Genomic DNA, 21,226 nt, shown 5'->3' with positions numbered 1-21,226 from the left:
AGAGCAACTAGGCCTCATGCCTTTAGAATGCTAAAAATTCAAAGTTGATCTCAAAGGACTTCTCCTCAAACCTATTCTTTGTCCATTCCCTTTATTGTGTTGTGAGCTTTTTTATGTGTGCTTTTGTGTGATAGGAACCTCACTTTGAGATTGTGAAAAGAGGACCATTGTCATGAGTAGCCAAGTTAAGAGCCAAGCCAAATGGAGATCCTAGGAGCTTGAATTCAAACTATTGATTGCTTTTTTTGTGTGCTAAATCCAAAGGAAATGAGCATCTTGAGTCATCTCTATATGACTCAAAGAAAAGGAACTCCAACGGTTATCTTTCCTCTCTTATCTTTGTTTGCTTTAGGAATAACCCTTCTCTCTTCTCCCCACTCTAACCAAGCCAAAAATCATTTTCAAAACTTTGAATTTATTTCAAATTAGAAACCTAGACCTTAGGCCTTTGACTTTTCAAAACCATTTTCATAAATACTCATTGTAAATAAATTTTAATCCAACTTTGACCTCATTTTGTAAATAAATCTAACTTGTAAATATAACCCATTTCAAGTTGTTTTTGTGGTTCCAATGGCCACTTGTTTCAATCTTTTCAAAAACATTAGTCATAGGTTTGAGTTATCATAGTGGTTGATGTAAATCTCACCTCATCCTTAGTGTTGGATTATAAGTCTCCCATGCTTATTATAGGGTTAACCCCTCACTAGCATGTTGAAGTCTTCCTCACATGGTGGATTGTTGGTTTAGGTTGAGTTTTCTCCCTTTGATAACAAAATACCTTAAGGCTTTTGATTAAAATCAATTCACCAACCTTTGAAATTTTTACCACGAACTACGAGGTTTTGATCCTCCTTTGTGATGGTACGTAGGCAATGGGTTCATCCATTCAAACAACAAAATTTGTAAATATAATCTATTCTCTTCTCATCCCTCCAATCTTTTGCACAAATCTTTTCACAAATACCAACCTACAACACATATTTGCAAAAAGGGTTCCCTTAGAGTACTAAGGATGTTTTGGGTGCGGAAAACCTTCCCATTTCATAACCAACCCCCTTACCTAGATCTCTGACATTTTTATTAGTTTTTGATTTGAAAAACTTCTTACTTGGCTTTTGTTCGCTTTTTAGCCTTTCCTTTGGACAAATAAAAGTGCGGTGGCGACTCGAATTGTATGTTGACTTTTGGTTTAGTCGATAAACCTAAAGGTAACGAAAACCCCGCTACAAACCCCAAACGGGTTCTGCCTTTATTTTCGGAGACCTCTACCATGCGCCCCCACTGATCAACAGTTCCTTCTTCAACAATCTTCTGAGCATCTTTCAACGAGGACATAGGTGCCCCAACTCTCTTCTCAGCAGGAATAGATAAGGTTTGGAATGGAGTTCCAACCTCATCCTCAGCTTCAACATACGAGAAAGATGACAGATGGCTAACCAACAACGTTTTCTCTCCTCCCACGATCACAAGCTTGCTATTCTTGATAAATTTGAGCTTCTGGTGCAAAGTGGAGGTAACAACTCCTGCCTCATGAATCCATGGCCTTCCCAATAAACAGTTGTAGGCCGAGTGGATATCCATTACTTGAAAAGTAATATGAAAATCACTCAAACCTATATTAACTAGAAGGTCCACTTCACCAATTACCGTTTTGCGTGAGCCATCAAAGGCTTTGACAATCACCCCACTATACCTCATGGGAGCTCCTTGGTAAGATAGGTTTGACAAAGTTGACTTCGGAAGCACATTGAGTGACGAACCAGTGTCAACAAGCACATTTGACAAAGCATCTTCCTTGCAGTTCATTGAAATATGCAAAGCCAGATTATGATTTCTTCCCTCCTTAGGGAGTTCTTCGTCGCAAAAGCTCAAATTATTGCATGAAGTGATGTTAGCCACAATGTGATCGAACTGATCCACAGTAACATCTTGCTCTACATATGCTTGTTCAAGAACTCTCTGTAGTGCTTCTCTGTGTGCTTCGGAATTCAAAAGTAGAGACAACACAGAGATCTTTGAGGGAGTCTAGAGAAGCTGCTCAACCACATTAAATTCACTCCTTTTTATCAATCAGAGTACCTCATCATCATCACTGGCTTTCAAATTGTTGGATTCACCAGACTTATCCTTTGAACAGCCAACTGGTTCTATATTAGGTACCTCCACCTTCTTACCAACAATCGTTTCCTCTTTACTTTCTGGGACCACTGGCCCAAACACTCGACCACTGCGGGTCACCTTCGTAACATTAGCAATGCTCACCACTGAACTAGTCGTAGGTAACGGGACCTCTTGATCATTCTCTATCATTGTAGCATTATACTGGTACGACACAGCCTTATTAGATGAATACGGGACTGGGCCCGCTAACCGTACTACCAACGATGATACTGATCTTTGCTTGACATTCTTGTTATTGCTGCTATCATACTGAATTACTAACCTCTCTTGTTGCTTGAAAAGGGGAACTATGGCATTGACGTCGTCATCTACATGACGGGATTGAACAATCTGAATCATACCTTCATCCATCAGACGCTGGATGTCCCTTTTCACTACATCACACCCTCTTGGGTTCACGCTACAAACAACACAACCATCATGGTCATGTTCATAGTCACTCACCATACAAATATCCTTGTGCATCTGCACCAAGGATCTTCGGATAAACCGGACGTCAAAAACCTTGAATTCTCCAGGACAACCGTCCACCATATTCACTGAAAAGTTCCCATGAGCGGGCAAAGGGTTTACTTTCACATTCGGCGCATGATCCTCAAAGGACACCATACCACTCTTCATAATCTTTTGAACCTCATATTTCAATGGATAGCAGTTTTCAATGTCATGCCCGGGTGCTCCTTAATGAAAAGCATAACAAAGCTCAGGCTTATACCACCAGGGAAGTGGTTCTGGGATCTGCGGCGGGTTCCTCGGTTGAATTAGGTTCTTGAGAATCAAGGATGGATACAGCTCTACGTACGACATCAGAATCGGGTCAAAAGAGACCTTCTTCCTTTCAAAGTTCTGCTGATGTTGATGATTGTTGATATTGTTGTTGTTGTAGGTGTTAGTTCTTTGTTGCGGTTGTTGTTGTTGAATTGGTGTTGCTTGTTGATTAGAAAATACTGGAATTACCGATGACACTTGATGATGATGATGTTGACGGGGTGGTGGATTTCTTCTGATCAGAGGCCTCCTCTGCCTCCCACTGGAAATTGCATTTGTCTCACTGTCCTTCTTTTTGCTGAAACTACTATCATACCTCTTACTTGTTGATGCCTCATCTCTTGACAAACGTCCTTCACCGACCCCTTCTTCAAGTCTCATCCCCATATTTACCATTTCAGTAAAACCACTGGGGGCACTAGCGATCATGCGTTCATAATAAAATGAACTCAGGGTTTTCAAGAATATTTTTGTCATCTCTTTCTCCTCCAAAGGAGGAGTGATCTGGGCAGCCAACTCCCTCCATCTTTGCGCATACTCTTTGAATGTCTCTTTATCTTTCTGAGACATAGACCTTAACTGGTCTCTATCTGGCGCCATGCCCCCATTATATTTGTATTTCTTCACAAAAGCCTCTCCCAAGTCGTTGAAAGTGCGGATGCTTGCACTATCCAACCCCATATACCAACGGAGTGTAGCACCGGTCAGGCTATCCTGGAAGTAGTGAATAAGCAATTGGTCATTATCTATATGAGTTGACATCTTGCGGGCATACATCACAATATGACTGAGCGGACAAGAGTTCCCCTTATACTTTTCAAAGTCAGGCACTTTGAACTTCACCGAGATTTTGACATTGGGTACCACACATAATTCGGCAGCACTCTTCCCAAACAGATCTTTACCTCTCAGCATCTTCAATTCCTTGTGCAGCTCAATAAATTGGTCTTTCATTTCGTCCATCTTCTCATACACATCCGGACCCTCAGACGACTCGGAATGATAGATGGTATCCTCTACGCGAGGCAAAGTGTGCACAACGAGAGGTGGAACGGACATGACCAGGCTAGATGTCGGCATGGAAGCAAATGCAGGCGCAAAGCCTTCTAGAACAAAGTTGGGCGGCATTCCCCACGAGAATCCGGCAGGCAGGTTCGACGTGAAGTGGGCGGTAGCAGCATGAAGGAGTTGCAGGCGTTGGAGAAGCTTGACTCTGAGCATCAAGAATTGACTCCATCATGGCAGTCAGTCGGGCGATCTCGTCCCTCAGCTCTCTGTTCTCTTGCTCTAGATGTTCCATAATTCTCAGATGATCGACTCTGGTATTGTACCGATGAGTCAACTTGGCTAAAGCACAAAAGAAACACCAATCAGACACCTGGCAAAAACCTGCTTATGCAAATGATGCATGAAATGCAATGCTTGATTATTTTTTTTATTTTCACGGAACTTACTATATCATTTGACAATATACAATATTTAAATGGCGATTGCAACAATTTGATATGACCAAAAATCTCTTTTTATTTATATAAATTGGAAGGATTACACTGAGTACAATTTCAGAAACCAAAATAAAAAGATACAAGAGAAAAAGAGACTAGTCATCCTAAGGATCCCTAACAACAATGTCAGAAGATCTGGATGAAGGCGCGTACTTCCTTCGGATGCGACGGATCTCGGTCTCAAAAGAAGCCTTCATCTGAGTCTTCTCGAGGACAAGCTGGTCAACAATCTTCTTCCCAGCAACAGAAGGCTGAGGCAAGCTAGAAGATGAAACCTATGGCTTTCTCTGTCTCTTCGTCACTCGGTGTTCAAGTAGCTCAATCAATGCATCTTTGTCCTTAGACTCCAACTGCAACTCTTCATGCTTCTTGCTCAAAGCACGAAAACGCTCTTCCCACATATCCTTCTCTTGCTTCATCTTGACGAGCGTGTCTTTCAACTCTTCTACATCTTGGTTAGGGAGAGTTAATGGCTCAACCACTACCATAGACATAGGTCTTTCACAAGGATAAGGCATCTTCAACTCCAAAGCTCTCTTCTTCACCCAAAGAGTGTAAGCTTCCAAAGCTACACAATTGCACAGACCAAGCTCGGATCTTCCTTTCCTATGCACATTATGCCAAGCATGCACAATCTTCTGCTTCAAATGTTGGGGACCTTTACCCTCTTGATAGAAAAGACCTTCTAACAACATGTTATTAGGTTTGTCTCTCAAAGGGCCAAAGCAGAGTTGTAGTTAATTCTTCCTTGTGTACCAATGAGAGACACATTAGAGAATTCACCATAACTATCAATAATCTCCAAACTGCTTAAGGATGGATCATACCAAACTATATCATCATTAGTGAGAGACACAAGTCTCTGAGACCACCTTAGACATTGTTTGTTCTCCACAAAAGCAGGTGTCTGAGGCAAGTGCGAAATAAACCACTTGTATAGAAGAGGAATGCAACAAACAATCGTTCCACCACCCTTAGAATTCCTTAGATGCAAAGAGAAATACATATCACCCAACAAAGTAGGCACATGATTCCCAATCAAGAAAAGTCTAATGGCGTTAACATCAACAAAACCGTCAATGTTAGGGAATAAAGCTAATCCATAGATGAGAAACACAAAGATAGATTCAAAAACGTCTACACTGCCAGCTTGAGCAAAAGTAGTAGCTTCCTGGATGAGGAAAACAGATGGCAACCCAAATAACCCTCCTTTCTTCACCCAATGAGCCTCTATCTCAAACTTCTTCAAGTGAAGAGCTTCAGCAATAATACTAGACCGAGGAATCTCCTCCAATCCACTAAAAGGCACTCTACTAGAAACAGGTATCCCCAAAAGATGAGAATACTCCTCCAAGGTAGGCACAAGCTGAAAATCTGGGAAAGTGAAACAATGGTAGAGAGGATCATAGAACTGCACCAATACACTCAAAAGTCCTTTAACTACATCAGCAGACAAGATGGACAGAAGCTTCCCAAGGCGTTGTTTGAAGTCCAAGGGATCTAATACAAAATATGCTAGCTTCCTTAACTCTTTCAAGTCGGGACATCTAAAATTATACTTCTTAGTGTTCCTTCATCCACAATCCATGGTCTGAAACTATTTGCCAATGATACCTTAGTTCCTTGAAATTTTGTGTGATGAATGTTATGATGCGCATGAATGCATGAGTGCAACAATCACAAATAAGGGATCACACACAAGGCAAACAAAGGTCAAGGGATGAATCAAGTCATTGTCAAGATCAATCATCCATTTTGGTGGATTATGGTTTTCACCTTATCAACACCCAAGTTCCATTGATATTGACAAGACTTGATTGGATCAACCAAGAATCAAGGGTTTGTTGCAAGTCACGAGCATGGAGTCTGGGTAAGAACCATCCCAAAGGAGTGAACTAAGGATAAAAACCTGTAAATCATGTTCTAAAAAGTTCCCAGAGTCTTAATTCCATCTATCGGATATTATAGGTTAAGATGACTGACTCATCGTCCCATAATATTCTCAAGAGAAACTTGTCTGAGTGTAGTATCGCGTAACAACTGTTATCAAGTTTACACTTGAACAGTTTCCGCACTACGTCTTAAATAGGCCAAGATGGGTTAAATGTTCTAAGGTCCCCAGCTTCTCGGACCCAGATAGAAATAGTAATGCCTAACCACAAATACTTGTGTGACATTTCCAAATCCAAAGGAGTCTCCACTGAGCAGATGGATCTCAAGCCAACTTATTAAGGACTACTCCACACAAGTCGAACATGACTATACCATCCTCCTATCTTAATTGCACTCAAGTTCGGGTTAGAACTTATCTCACCACTCAGAGATCACCAAGCACAACAAGCAAATTATATCACACATACATATATACAAACATCACATATATACAAATATATTCACACAAAAAGTAGGCTAAACCCACTAAAGACTACTCCCCAGCAGAGTCGCCACTTAATTTTTGTAGCGGGAAATTCATGATCATCAAGCTATTGACAAGTTAGAGATCAATTAACAAGAGTCGCCACCATGCTTTTATTATTTCCAAGGGAAAAGGGAAAAACTACGAACAAAACCCAAAAAGTAAGAAGTTTTCAAATAAAAACTAATAAAATTCAGAGATAACAGGTAAGGGGGTTGGTTACACAAAGGGAAGGTGTTAGCACCCAAAGTATCCTAGGTACTGCTAGGGAGCCCTTTTTGTGTGCATATGTATTTTGTACAAAATGATGTTTACAAACAAATAGAATGGGGGGATGAGAAAATAATTCATTAATTATATTTTTGTGTTTGACAAGACCTTCAGACTTGTGCCTATGTACTAACATAAAAATGAGGGATCAAAACCTCGTAGTTCGTGATACAAATTTCAAAATGGATGCATTGATTTTAATAAAAATTAAGTTTGAAAGGCACAAAGGCCTAAAATGGTTTGAATGGGTTAGTTCTTTTTGGCTTTTTTGAAAGTTTAAGTCAAGTATAGTTAAATTTATTTACAAATTTGATTTAAGAAAATAAGTTTGAAAATGCAATGGTATAAGGCCAAAGTTTCTATCTTTTTGCAAAGTGGTCAAAGTTTAGAAAAAAACTAGTTCACACAAATAAGATTTTGAAAATGGAGGGAGAGATTTTGAAATTAAAGAAATGGGGAGAAGATGAAGATACTATCCTATGTACAAAAATTAAAAGTTTAGAGTTGAAAAGATCTGACCAAGTGGGTAGAAATCCAATAGACAAGTATGTCAATAGAAACCCAGAATTCCCTTGGACTTTTAGAATTAAGCAACACACAAATACATAATTATATTCTCTTGAAGAGAAAGGCATCAAATAAAGATGGCCTCATCCAAGATTACCCATTCCATGATCTTCTTCAAAAATAGCCCATGTAACATATGAAATTCACAAGTCACAGGTTAAAAATAAGAGCTTCACAATGATCATATTGCAGATGAATCTTAGAGAGATCTTCAAAGATGTATCAGATGAAGTTCAAATTGCAAGCACTTGGTTCTTCAACAAGTTGACATTGGCCAAGTCCTTTAGCTTAGGGAGGTTGCCTAGATTCTAAGTCTATTTGTCCAAGATCAAACCAACAGTCCACTCAAAAGTTTTTTAGGGTTTTTGTTATTATTATGTACATTAATGGTCAAAGACCACACAAACAAGCAAAGTATACACAAACAAAATATATCACACAATATGGTCCAAATGGACAAAGTAAAAATTACATTAACATAAACAATTAGAATGATATGAACAATGGCAAATGAAATAAAATGCTAAAAGTAAATTGCATTAAAGTAAAAAGCTTGAAATTAAAAGTTAGTAGTTAGTAGGTTAAAAGTTAGTTTTGTTTTGCTTTTGTTTTTCAAGACATTCTTTGGAGAACACTCAACCCACTTATCAGAAGCATGAATCCTTGAACCAAAACATCTTCCAAAGGAAGGAAAGAAGGCCAAGTTTCCACACAATACCATGAAAGAGGGGAGACTTACAATCTCACTAACTAGAATGCTTATGCCTTTTATGTCACAAATTTAGCGCTATGTTAAGCATTCGTAATTGGACTTATGTAGAAGTCACAACTATTTGAGGTCGGGCAATAAAGTTTTGGTGTTAATGTATGTTAGAGACATAGTATAATGGACTATGCTCGTGAAACATACCACACACAAAAAGAATATGCAAAAGGTGTGGCCTAATCTCATTCATACTCATGTCAATTTTTCAATCAACTAGCATTAGGACTTTGAGATGTCATAGGCCAAATGGAATAAATGGATTAAGAAGAGGAATGAGATGAAGTGGGAGGGGGATGAATGAAATCACAAATTTGTCAAAGGAGGACTTTTACCAAATTAATATCATTCATTCATTTTGAGAGATGTAATGTATATTCCATCAATCCCCTGAATCCAATGATATTAATTTGACAAAGTCAAATCAACCTTGACCAAGGCCCAACAACAATAAGCAAACTCAAACAAGTCAAATACAAATGGTCAACAAAAATAATTGGCATTTATTCAATTAAAAATAATAAAATAGTGCATTTAAATCAAATATATTTTGTCCAATTCCTAAAACCTCATCAAAACACCAAAGAAATGGCCATGAGATTTATCATAAGTCAAACAAGGTCAAAGGACCTTGGAGAAAAAAATTCATAATTTTTGGACATTTAAAAAATATTTTTAAACAATTAAAAACAAATGCAAAATCAATTAATTCATGAAAAATATTAATAATGATCCAAAAAAATAATTTTATTTCAGAATATGAAAGAGAAAAATATTTGAAATTTTTTGGTGAAAGTCTCATATTTTTTGGATCAATATTGAATTTAATATGAATTATTGAAGAAAATGCAATTAAAATAAAAATTCAGATAATCAAAAATACGTGGACCATCAGATCTCCCTCATTAATTGAGGTGGCATATCAGATGGTCCCTAGCGCGCGTTCCACATGGACTTGAGTCAACAACGCTGCATAAGTGGTATTTAAAACCAACGATCAAGATTAAAACGTAATGGATGGATCATGTGGTTCAGAGCCTTGCCAACACATCGTCGGAGCTAGAGCTCCGGTCATCCTCTCCAGTGGACCTCACCGGATTGGTCCGCCATGAACCATCACCAAAAATAAAAACAAGGACATGATCTTAAAGAAAAAATGGCACTGAGCTCGAATCTGACCTCCATTCACTCCAATTCCAAGTATATTGAGAGATATATGGAATTGAAATTTGAGGTACATGAATTGAGTTGCTTCGATTTGGCCTCAAAACAACTCAATCTTCTTGCCTACATTGGTAGGACTTCAGACAACCAAAGAATCAATAGAATTGAGCAAGAATCTGAGAGAATCAAAGAGTTCAAAATTTCTGGAAAATACCTTCAATGTAGGTCTGGATTCGATGGATCTTGATCTTGCTTGTGCTTGGACTCACTCCACTTGCTTGTAGGAGAAGGATTGAATGGTTAAAAAGCTATGGATTCTTGGAGAATTGAATTCCAAAACAGTGGAGATTCAAGCTCAAATTCAAGAGAATTTTTCAGGCTTATCCTTTGAGAATTGAGGATTTGAAATGGAGGATCAAAGCTGGCGCCAATGTGTGTGAAATTCTGAGCAATTGAAGCTCTATTTATAGCTGAAATGGTTGATAATTGCACAGTCACATTCACTTTCCAATTTTGGCAAATGAGATGCAATGGTGCATGGGCGCGCATAAGCCCATGAAATGATTGTTTGAGGTCCATAATTGAATATCAAATGCTCTGAAGTAAGCTTGGATTGCAAGGCAAATGCACATTGATGTTTGAAGTTTGATCCATGCCAAGTGATGTCACCCTGTTTAAGCCATGCGCAGCCTATGCATTTCTTGTCCAAAATGAATGAATTTGAGCTCTTTGGAAAGGTGAGATCAAAAGGAACAACTTCCATGTTCAACACTTTTTCATTTGGAGATTGGAACTTGGAGAAATTTGAGGTGGAAGTTTGGAAATTTTTGACATATCAAAATTTTTCTAAGTGTCAAGCCATATGTCTCAGTATTCCACTTTGCTTAACTTTTTATATGAGTTTCAAATGAGAAAGGTGTCTTCATAAAAGTTGTATCTATCTCAAAGACCTTAAAAACAGTCACAAATTTCATGTCATTTGGATTTGAAATGATAGAGTTATGCATTTTTGAAGTTTGGAAAAATCACTTGATCAATGGTATAGGTCAAAAGTGACCTATAATGTGACCTCATATCACAAGCTCAAAAAAATTGAATTAGCTCCCACTACAAACACAAAATTTGAAGTAGACACATTGAATTTGATTGTGCAACTTGGAAATCTTTCATCTGATAAAAATTGAGCAAGTTATGGCCTTAGGAAGTTGACTTTCAAATTAGGGTTTAGACAAAATGACCTATAATGTTTCAACATAGAAAATGATTTTCCAAGCAAAACTAGCTCTAGGTCTCAACATGAAAGTTTTTTGGAATGTCATCTAGAGAAAGTTTGATCTTGGAATCATTTTCATATGGTGAAAATTGTAGGAGATAGGGTCTAGGGAGACCCAGTTTTGATCAGATGAATTCATCTGGCCAACCACCATCAACCAACTTACTAGTTTCTAATTCTCTTGACTTTCTTGGTTCATGGTAGATCATATATGCATAAGATGATGAATTTTGAAGTTTAACTTGATAAATTTTATCAATTGGTGAGATAGCTTGTTGGAGAAGTTACTCAAGATACCCAGTCAAACTAGGGTTTCCAAGGCAAATCACCCTCAAACTCTTGAAGAAAACTTGATCAATATATCATGTAGGAATAAATGGAACTAATATATTATGTTCATAACCATTCTTGAATCAATTCTTGGTTGTGCTCTTTGTTCATGAGGGTCTCAAACCCTAGATGTGAACTTGATGAATCAAATGAGATCAATGCCCTACCTACAAAAGAGTTAGACAAATGCAAAGACATATTTTTGGTATTTTAGTTAGTGAAATGATAAAATACAAGTATGATATAATCACAAAGTGCTTGGTGGTCTCTCCCAAAACAAACCCAATGAAAGAGGGGTAAGGAGGATGCCAAGATATGATCCCAATGCTAATGCTTATGGTGGATTTGCATGAGGGATCTTAAGGTCAAAATTTGGGTCTTACAAAGGGAAGACACTTACTATTACAAAACTTGCCTCGACCTCTTTCTTCTTATAAAAACCTTGAGACTTCTTAACCACTGTTTGATTATCAATGCTAGCAATCTTCTCTATTTTCAGCCCATTCTTAATACGTTCTCTAATGGTTACTATATCGGAAAAGTTGGACGATGATTTGCCGACCATATTCTTATAGTATATACCTTGAAGAGTGCTCATGAAAATATCAACCAATTCAGCATCTGTCAGCGCAGGTCTGACTCAAGAAGCCATCTCACGCCACCTCTGAGCGTATTCTTTGAATGTTTCGCTGCTCTTGCAGGCTTGATTTTATAGCTGTAACCTGGTGGGAACCATATCCAGGTTATACTTATATTGCTCGAGAAAGGATTCAGACAAGTCTTTCCATGATCTGATTTTACTGCGCTCTGTTAGATGCCAAAAAGTGCTTATTTGAGCTATCAAATATGGGCATCTTTCACTCCTTTTTGTCGTTAAAGTGTTCGAAACCGCCCTTGCCTTTGATGATTTGCAATACAATGTTAAATGATCTTGGTACCTTTAATTTGGGTGTTATTGTGCAGGAATTAGGCATGAAATAATAGAAAATGAAGGCACAAGAAAGTTGGCAAAGGGGCCAAGAAAAGGAAGCATTCATCAGCATACTCGCTAGGCGAGTGCTGTGGCGAAGTGCTCGCTAGGCGAGCACCCAGCGAGCTTCCAGCGAACATCCCCAGAATTTTACGGTAGCAAAGTCATCAAACTCACTAGGCTAGCACCCAGCGAAGGAGGTAGCGAACACTCCCAGACTTGGGCAAAAGCACAGCCAGCACTTGCTCGCTAGGCGAGCCACTGGCGAGCTCCCAGCGAGCAATTCCAGTAGTAAAACCACCTAAAACTCGCTGGAGCGAAGGTGGAAGCGTGGGCTTTGCTTAGCGAACATGTGAAATCTGGACTTAGATATTTTCTGGGTGCAGGCACTTCTGGTGGCCTATTTTGGGGCTCGCTAGGCGAACCATTCTGCTCGCCTAGCGAGCATGACAGCTCAGACAGAAGTACTATAAGTAGCAAGGGCTACTTTTTGGAGATGTACTTTTTGAAACTTAGATATTTTTCAGATTGTCTTGAGAGATATTTTGTAACCTAGAAACCCATTTTTCATCTTGGATCTTCTCTTAGCAATATTTTACAAAAAGAAGGTGGATTCCCATCCAATCTCGATTCTTCGACTCGGATGTTGATCAACCTTCTTCCGAAACTTGTTGACCAAGCTACCATGAAAATGAGTAGCTAAGTCCTTCATTTTGTCAAGGTTAGATGTAGATGATCATAAGCTTTGTGTGTAAATGGGATGATCTTCATTTGTAAACTCTTTAATGATGAATATATGGTGAAAACTTTGTTTTATTGATAACTCTTTGTGTTGGTTTATGATCGAGAGATGTTTACCAACTCTTTACCTAGGTTTTCATCCAATCTTGTTTGTTAGCTAGAGATAGTAATGAATGATTTTGTTCACGATAAAGTTGGACCAAAAAGTTGTCATTTTGATAGATTGTGTTAGAGATAAACAATGGATCAAAATGGGAAAACCCACAATGTGTGTTAGAGATAAACACATTGGGAGGACTTTGTGAAATAGTTTATCATCTAAAGGAGTTTATGAGTTTTGTTGATCGAACATATACATGCAAAGTGATCGTCGAACCCTAACTTTGACAATCTTTCTCAAATAGAAAAACCAAAACTTTTACCGCATTTTCTTACACTTTTATGCAAGCTACCGTGACTAAAACCAAAACCCCCCTTGTTACTACGAGTTAAGAATTAAAACAACTGTCGAACGACGGCGATATCTCACAATCCCTGTGGAGACGATAACAAAAACCCGACACTCAAACTACTTCCAACAAAATGGCGCCGTTGCCGGGAGTTGTGAATTGATATTGCGAGCATCGCAATAGTTGCTTAATTTTTAACTTTTGAATTTTTTACTTGTGCTTGTAATTTGTTTGGTTTAGTGTGCAGCTTTCGTTTTATGCGAGGGCAGGTTCTTGAGGATGAACTTCTTTTTGATCCCGAGATCGAAAGAACCGCAAGGAGACTGAATAGCAGAACGAGACGAAGGAGGCAACAAGCTAGACAACGACAAGAACAAGGAGAAAGTTCTTCTACAACACATCCACCACCTTTCATACCTATCATGGATCAACCACCACAACCACCGCCCATTTCCACACCATGCGTCAACAGTCCAAGGAATACTGCTCAGTTTGCCAACCACACGAGAAGGCAAGCCGAGATGAAAACAGGAACTCTTAATTTGCTATATGGAAGTCCATTCACCGGAATGGACCATGAAGATCCCTTTGCTTTTCTCACCAAATTTTATGAGATAGCATTGGCGGCCGGAGTTGATCAAGCTCAAGAGCTACCGTTGTTCAAAAGATTATTTCCCCACGCTTTGCTCGGCAAAGCAAAAGATTGGTACTTGGATCAAACACCTGCAGTCATGACGGGTTGGAACGTGTTGGAAGAGAAGTTCATTGAAAGATTTTTCTCCCACAACCGTTTCATGGAATCTAAAACGACAATCTCCGTGTTTTCACAAGGGACCAACAAATCATTGAATGAGGCGTGGGAAAGATTCAAATCCATGCTTCGGAAGTGCAAAGGACATGGTTTTGACGAATTGACTCAAATCCACATTTTCAAGAATGGCCTTCAACCAAATTGCAAAACTTTGTTGGATGCTACCTCGGGTGGTTCCTTGTTGTCTAAAAGCGCCGAAGAAGCTACAGATATTATTAACCGAATGTCTCTAAATGACCTCCAAAGTCAAAGTAGAGGCAACTCTTTGAAGAAACCGGGAGTGCTTGAACTTGGGACGAACGATGCTATTCTTGCCCAAAACAAACTCATTTCGCAACAAGTTGAACTCTTAACTCAACAAATAAAAGAGTTGAGAGAACCTTCAAAAGCTAAACAAATAGCTTGTTGTGAGCTTTGCAAAGGTGAGCATGACACCAGATTTTGTCCACCTCCCGGGTTCGAAGAAGTGAATTACATGGAAAACCAACGAGACTACCAACCGAGGCAACAACCACAACAACCGTATCAACCACATCCTCTAAATCAACAACAACACTTTCAAGGGAATCAAGGGTTCCAACCAAGGACTAACTATTACCATAACCAAGGTTATGGGGGTGGTTCTTCTAGCCGTCAAAACCCTCCCCAAAATCCTTACCAACCTCAACAACCGCCGGTCGTGACTTCAAAGTTGGAAGAGACATTGACACAATTTATGCAAATGTCGATGGCTAATCAAAAGAGCAACGATGCGGAAATCAAAAATCTCGAGACTCAAGTCGGACAGCTTGCTAAACAACTAGCGGAACAACAACCCGATCCATCTTTTTCGGCAAACACACAAACGAATCCTAAGGAACATTGTAAAGCGATAACAACGAGAAGTGGAAGGGAGTTGGTTAGTGAGAGTAAAAAAAGAGATGAGAGTGAAAAAAGAGAGGAAGAGAAAAAATATGAGGAGAAAATAATAGAGGATAGTATTGATGGTGAAGTTGGGGAGTGGAGCGAGGAAGAAGTTAAAAAGGACGAAAAACATGGTGAAGTTGAAAATAAAGAAAGTGTGGAAGTTGAAAAGAATAAGAATGATGAAGTGATGGTGGAGGGAGTGAAAAAGAAAAGAGCGAGGAGTTCTAGATTTGTTAAAGGAAAGGAGGTAGTGAGCGCTACTCCAATCCAAAACCTTCCGTATCCACATGCTCCATCTAAAAGGGAGAATGAACGACATTACGCCCGGTTCATGGATATTTTCAAACAACTGCAAGTGAACATTCCGTTTGCCGAAGCATTGGAGCAAATGCCTAAGTATGCAAAATTCATGAAAGACATACTTACAAAAAAGCGGAGGTACACGGAACCGGAGACGATTGTCCTCGATGCTAGTTGTAGTGCGATCATTCAAAGGACGGTTCCAAAAAAAGAGGTTGACCCGGGACGAGTTACTTTGCCGGTAAAAATTGGTGATGTCTATGTCGGAAAAAGACTAATTGATTTGGGGTCAAGCATTAATCTTATACCATTGTCTATTGTGAAGAGGCTTGGCAACATTGAAATGAAGTCCATCCGGATGACTTTGCAATTGGCCGATAAGTCGACTACCCATCCTCATGGCGTAGCCCAAGATGTTTTGGTTAAAGTAGACAAATTCTTTTTCCCGGTCGATTTCATTGTGATTGATATGGAAGAGGATGATGATGCTCCGCTCATTCTTGGCCGATCGTTCATGAAAATCGCACGCATGATGATGGACGTTGACGACGGTTTGATGAAGTTAAGGGTCCAAAATGAAGAAGTTACATTTGATCTATTCGAAGCCATGAAGCATTCAAATGATAGACGTGATAGTTTTCGCATTGATGCGATTGAAGAGGCAACCTTTGAAGTTTCTAAGCATATTCATGAGATATCTCCTATGGAGTTAGCTCTTGATGACTCCTTGGAAGTTTTCACAGTTGAAGAAGAGCAAGCTCTTGATGAATGCTTAAGGGAACTTGATAGTTTAAACGAACTACAACCGTGGGAAGTTGAGGAGGAAGACTTGAAGAAGGAGGTTAATGAAGAAAATCGCCAATTGAATTGAAAATGTTACCTTCTACTTTGAAGTATGCATTCCTCGACGATACCGAAGCCAAGCCGGTTATCATAAGCAATCTTTTGACAAAGAATGAAGAAGCCTGTTTGATCGATGTGTTGAAAAAGAATCAAGAAGCCATGGGTTGGACTCTTTCCGATCTCAATGGAATTAGTCCTTCCTATTGCATGCACAAGATCTTAATGGAAGAGGATTTTAAGCAGGTAGCTCAACCACAACGCCGCTTAAATCCTACTATGAAGGAAGTTGTTAGAAAGGAAGTTGTTAAGTTGTTGGATGCTGGAATGATCTACCCGATTTCGGATAGCCCATGGGTTAGTCCTGTGCATGTGGTTCCGAAGAAAGGTGGCATTACCGTGATTCGAAATGAAAAGGATGAATTGCTCCTGACCAAAGTTGCAACGGGGTGGCGTATGTGCATTGATTATAGGCGGTTGAATACCGCAACTCGAAAAGACCACTTTCCACTCCCGTTCATGGATCAAATGTTAGAAAGACTCTCGGGGCAACAATATTATTGTTTCTTAGAAGGCTATTCCGGGTATAACCAAATTGCGGTTGACCCGACCGATCATGAAAAGACGGCTTTCACATGTCCCTTTGGAATTTTCGCATACCGTAAAATGCCTTTTGGGTTGTGCAATGCACCGGCGACTTTCCAAAGATTTGTGCAAGCTATTTTTGCCGACCTTATCGAGAAGACAATGGAAGTCTTTATGGATGACTTCTCAGTATTTGGTGGTTCCTTTAGTCTATGCTTGGCAAACTTGGAAACGGTTCTTGAAAGATGTGTGAAGACCAATCTTGTGCTTAATTGGGAGAAGTGCCACTTCATGGTGACCGAGGGGATAGTGCTTGGCCATAAAGTCTCTTCAAGAGGGCTTGAAGTTGATCTTGCTAAAGTTGAAGTGATTGAAAAGTTACCTCCTCCGGTGAATGTGAAGGGAATCCGAAGCTTTTAGGGGCATGCCGGTTTCTATCGGCGCTTTATCAAAGACTTCTCAAAGGTAGCTAAACCTTTGAGTAACTTGCTAGCTAAGGATCAGGTATTTCTTTTAACTGATGAATGTTTGCAAGCTTTTGAGATTTTAAAGGAAAAATTGGTTACCGCTCCAATTATAGTCGCTCCAAATTGGAATTTAAATTTTGAACTCATGTGTGATGCGAGCGACTATGCAATCGGAGCGATATTAGGCCAAAGAAAAGAGAAAATTTTTCATGCGATACATTACGCAAGTAAAGTTCTTAATGAGGCTCAAATTAACTATGCCACCACTGAAAAAGAATTACTTGCGATAGTGTATGCACTTGAAAAGTTTAGGTCTTATCTTATAGGGTCCAAAGTCGTAGTGTATACCGACCACTCGGCGATTAAATATTTGCTCACCAAACCGGACTCGAAGCAAAGGCTTATCCATTGGATCCTCTTGTTGCAAGAATTTGATGTTGAAATCAAAGACAAGAAAGGATCGGAAAATTTGGTGGCGGATCATTTATCTCGCTTAGTTAATGTGGAGGTTACCGCTTCAGAGAAGGAAATCCGGGAAGAGTTTCCTGATGAAAAACTTTTCAAAATTCAAGTTAGGTCGTGGTTTGCAGACTTTGCGAACCATAAGGCTAGTGGTTTGGTGCCTCCCGACCTAACTTCGAACCAAAAGAGGAAATTTCTCTCGGATGCCAAGTACTACGTATGGGATGACCCATATTTGTTTAAGTTGGGTGGTGACAACCTTTTGAGAAAGTGTGTTACCGGCGATGAGGCGCAAAGCATTCTCTGGCATTGTCACAACTCGCCTTACGGCGGACACTATAATGGGGTAAGAACGGCCACTAAAGTCGTTCAGTCAGGATTTTATTGGCCCACTATTTTCAAAGACGCACATGCCTATGCGCAAGGTTGTGATAGTTGCCAAAGAAGCGGTGGGATTGGTAAGAGAGACGAGATGCCTCTCCAAAACATCCAAGAGGTTGAAGTATTCGATTGTTGGGGTATCGATTTTGTAGGACCTTTCCCACCCTCTTATGGTAACGAGTATATGCTTGTGGCGGTTGATTACGTTTCTAAGTGGGTTGAGGTGATTGCCTCACCTCGGGCGGATGCGAAAACGGTAATAATTTTTTTGAAGAAAAACATATTTTCCCGTTTCGGAACCCACCGAGTGTTGATTAGTGACGGAGGGTCACACTTTTGTAATGCACCGTTAGAGAGCATTTTAAAACATTACGGTGTATCACATAGAGTGGCGACTCCGTATCACCCACAAGCTAATGGTCAAGCCGAAGTCTCTAATCGTGAGATTAAGAGAATTATTGAAAAAACCGTGTCAAATTCGAAAAAAGAGTGGTCACAAAAATTGGATGAAGCGTTATGGGCATACCGTACCGCTTTTAAAGCTCCAATTGGGCTAACTCCTTTTCAATTGGTGTTTGGTAAAACTTGCCATTTGCCGGTCGAATTTGAAATTCTGGTATAGTCAGAGTTCAGATGTTCTACATGAAGTCATGACATCTGATCCAACATTGTTACTAATACAGCAAGACAATTATAACAATTAAAATCCAGTACTGATATGCACTCAGTCATAGATGTTTAGACATCTGATAATATACCAACATGGAAATAAGAACATCCAGTTTTGTCCATCTAGTGCACACACACAATAGAAATCAACCATAGCCCTTATGATTATTGATCCTGTCCAATTCTAAGCAGGATGTCTCAACATTGTTTTGAACATCATCTGTCACAACATTACAGATGGATAAACTGTAACAGACTAACCAGTCTATTAGTAACATCAGTCAATAATGAATGTCATAACATTCTGTTTTGCAATCATACTGTAGGCTATGTGTCAAGTCTGTTCTTCCCCTTCATACACAGACTAGAAACGGACTGAATTATAACAGATAAATTATAGAGTGTAGAAAGTAAAAACACCAGTAATTGTTAACCCAGTTCGGTACAACTTTACCTACTCTGGGGGCATACCAAGCCAGGAAGAAGATCCACTATTAGCAGTATTAATTCAGAGTTAAACTCCCCCATTTACAACTCCTCACTTAATCCCTACCCAATGCAATCTATACATAGGAACTCCTAGATAGAAACCTCCAATTTCCATTCCTATCACTACAATTACCATGTAATGTCAAAACATCTTGAACATGCTTCACAACTCCGTTCAAGAACATAATCACTCTTGCCTACAGGCTTTGAGTTACAACTAATCTCATGCTTTCAAGCACTGAGAAACACTTGGTAACCTTCCCACAGGTTGGGAGGTTTACCTCACAAATACCCCTAATTTCTACATTGTTTGAGGCTTACAAAACCTAGGTTACAATCTCCTATTTATAACCTAACCACCCAACTGGATTTGGGCCTTCAAAAATCGCAGCAAATCTTCTTCTTTGCTGTTACAGAGCTGGCAGAAATCTTCTGCTCCAATCAAGGTCTTCAATCAATCTTTTAGTTCCTAAAATATCTTCATATTTAGAAACTGTATATTCACCAATATATTCACCAAATCTTCTGATTGAATCTTCAAGATCTTCACATAGGAGATAGGATATTCACCAGATCTCCTAATTAATCACAAACCAAACCAGAATTAACTGATTCAGTTTGATACACATGTGAGATGTCACAGTCCCGATGTCGTGACATCTTACATGACATGTTAGTCCAGATGTTGAATTTCTTCAACCCAACATATTAAAACAACAGAGGTGAGTACATTATTTGTTTTACAAAATTAATGCCAATCTTAAGGTACTAACAATCTCCCCCTTTGGCAAATTTTAGCTAAAACAAATAACCCAATATGGGTCTGCACTTCCTCTTTGTCCTTGACAGCCCCAATGCCACCACCACTGTTGGTGTACATGAGGAAGAAGATGTACAAGGATCAGCTCCACTACAACCCTTCCCCTCAACAGTAGGGCTTCCTGAAGAATATGTAATACTGAGTACATAGCTAATGTAACTCAGATCACAAGACACAACTGTCTTCTTAACTCAGATCACAAGACACAACTGATGAACCCAGTTTGTGATTTTTGTGTCCGAATCCATCTTCTCCTTGCTACCAGATATTGCTTGCTTCTGGTGCATCTTCAGGACAATTTTTCTCTCCCCCTTTTTAGCTAAACATTTATATATAACACCTTCACAAAACCAGATCCAGGAGCAGTATGCCCAGATCTTAACAAACCCCATGGTTTAGAGGGAATGGAATGTCGCTCTTGTGAGAAGAGAAGTGCTGAAACATCCTTTAAATAGGCCAGACCATGCTTAGGAATTAACGGTAGGAGTAAATGCTTGGTCAAGATTCATAAATATTTGCTGAGAATCAGTCAGAGAATCACCACCAATATCCCAGACAATATTTGAATACCTTTTACAGCTCTTGACTGTTTCCAGAAACAGTAGTTCCAAGATTATTCCATAAATGCTGTCAGACATGTTACAAGCTATGTCTTAACATTTGATACTGCTTTTGTCTGCATTCTCCATATATTCTCCCTGTCACCATTCCCTAAGACCACTTCTCACCTCCAATGATAGCTTGACATCTGGCACCACACATCCATATTTCCTTAAATAACTTCCAGCAGGAACATAGGATATCTTATGTTAAGACATCACATATGACATCTTGTGAACACTCTGTCCTTTTTGTTCACAAGGCAAACTAGCAGCACTTAAACCACACACCAGTAGTTTAATCACCAGCAGAAGCAAAACAATTACTAGCTATGGCTACTAGTAATACACATATGCACGAGGGTACTTCTCCTCCCCCTAAAACTGTGCAACAATCAACAGAATTACTAGTTATAAATGCAACTTAGTAAGACACACAGATGCACAATGCACCAGGGTACTTCTTCTCCCCCTAAATCTGTGCATTAAAAAAAACA

Source organism: Lathyrus oleraceus, chromosome 3 (genome assembly GCF_024323335.1).
Source record: "Lathyrus oleraceus cultivar Zhongwan6 chromosome 3, CAAS_Psat_ZW6_1.0, whole genome shotgun sequence".
In the NCBI taxonomy this organism is placed as follows: Eukaryota; Viridiplantae; Streptophyta; class Magnoliopsida; order Fabales; family Fabaceae; genus Lathyrus; species Lathyrus oleraceus.
Note: the sequence above shows the minus strand (reverse complement) of the source record.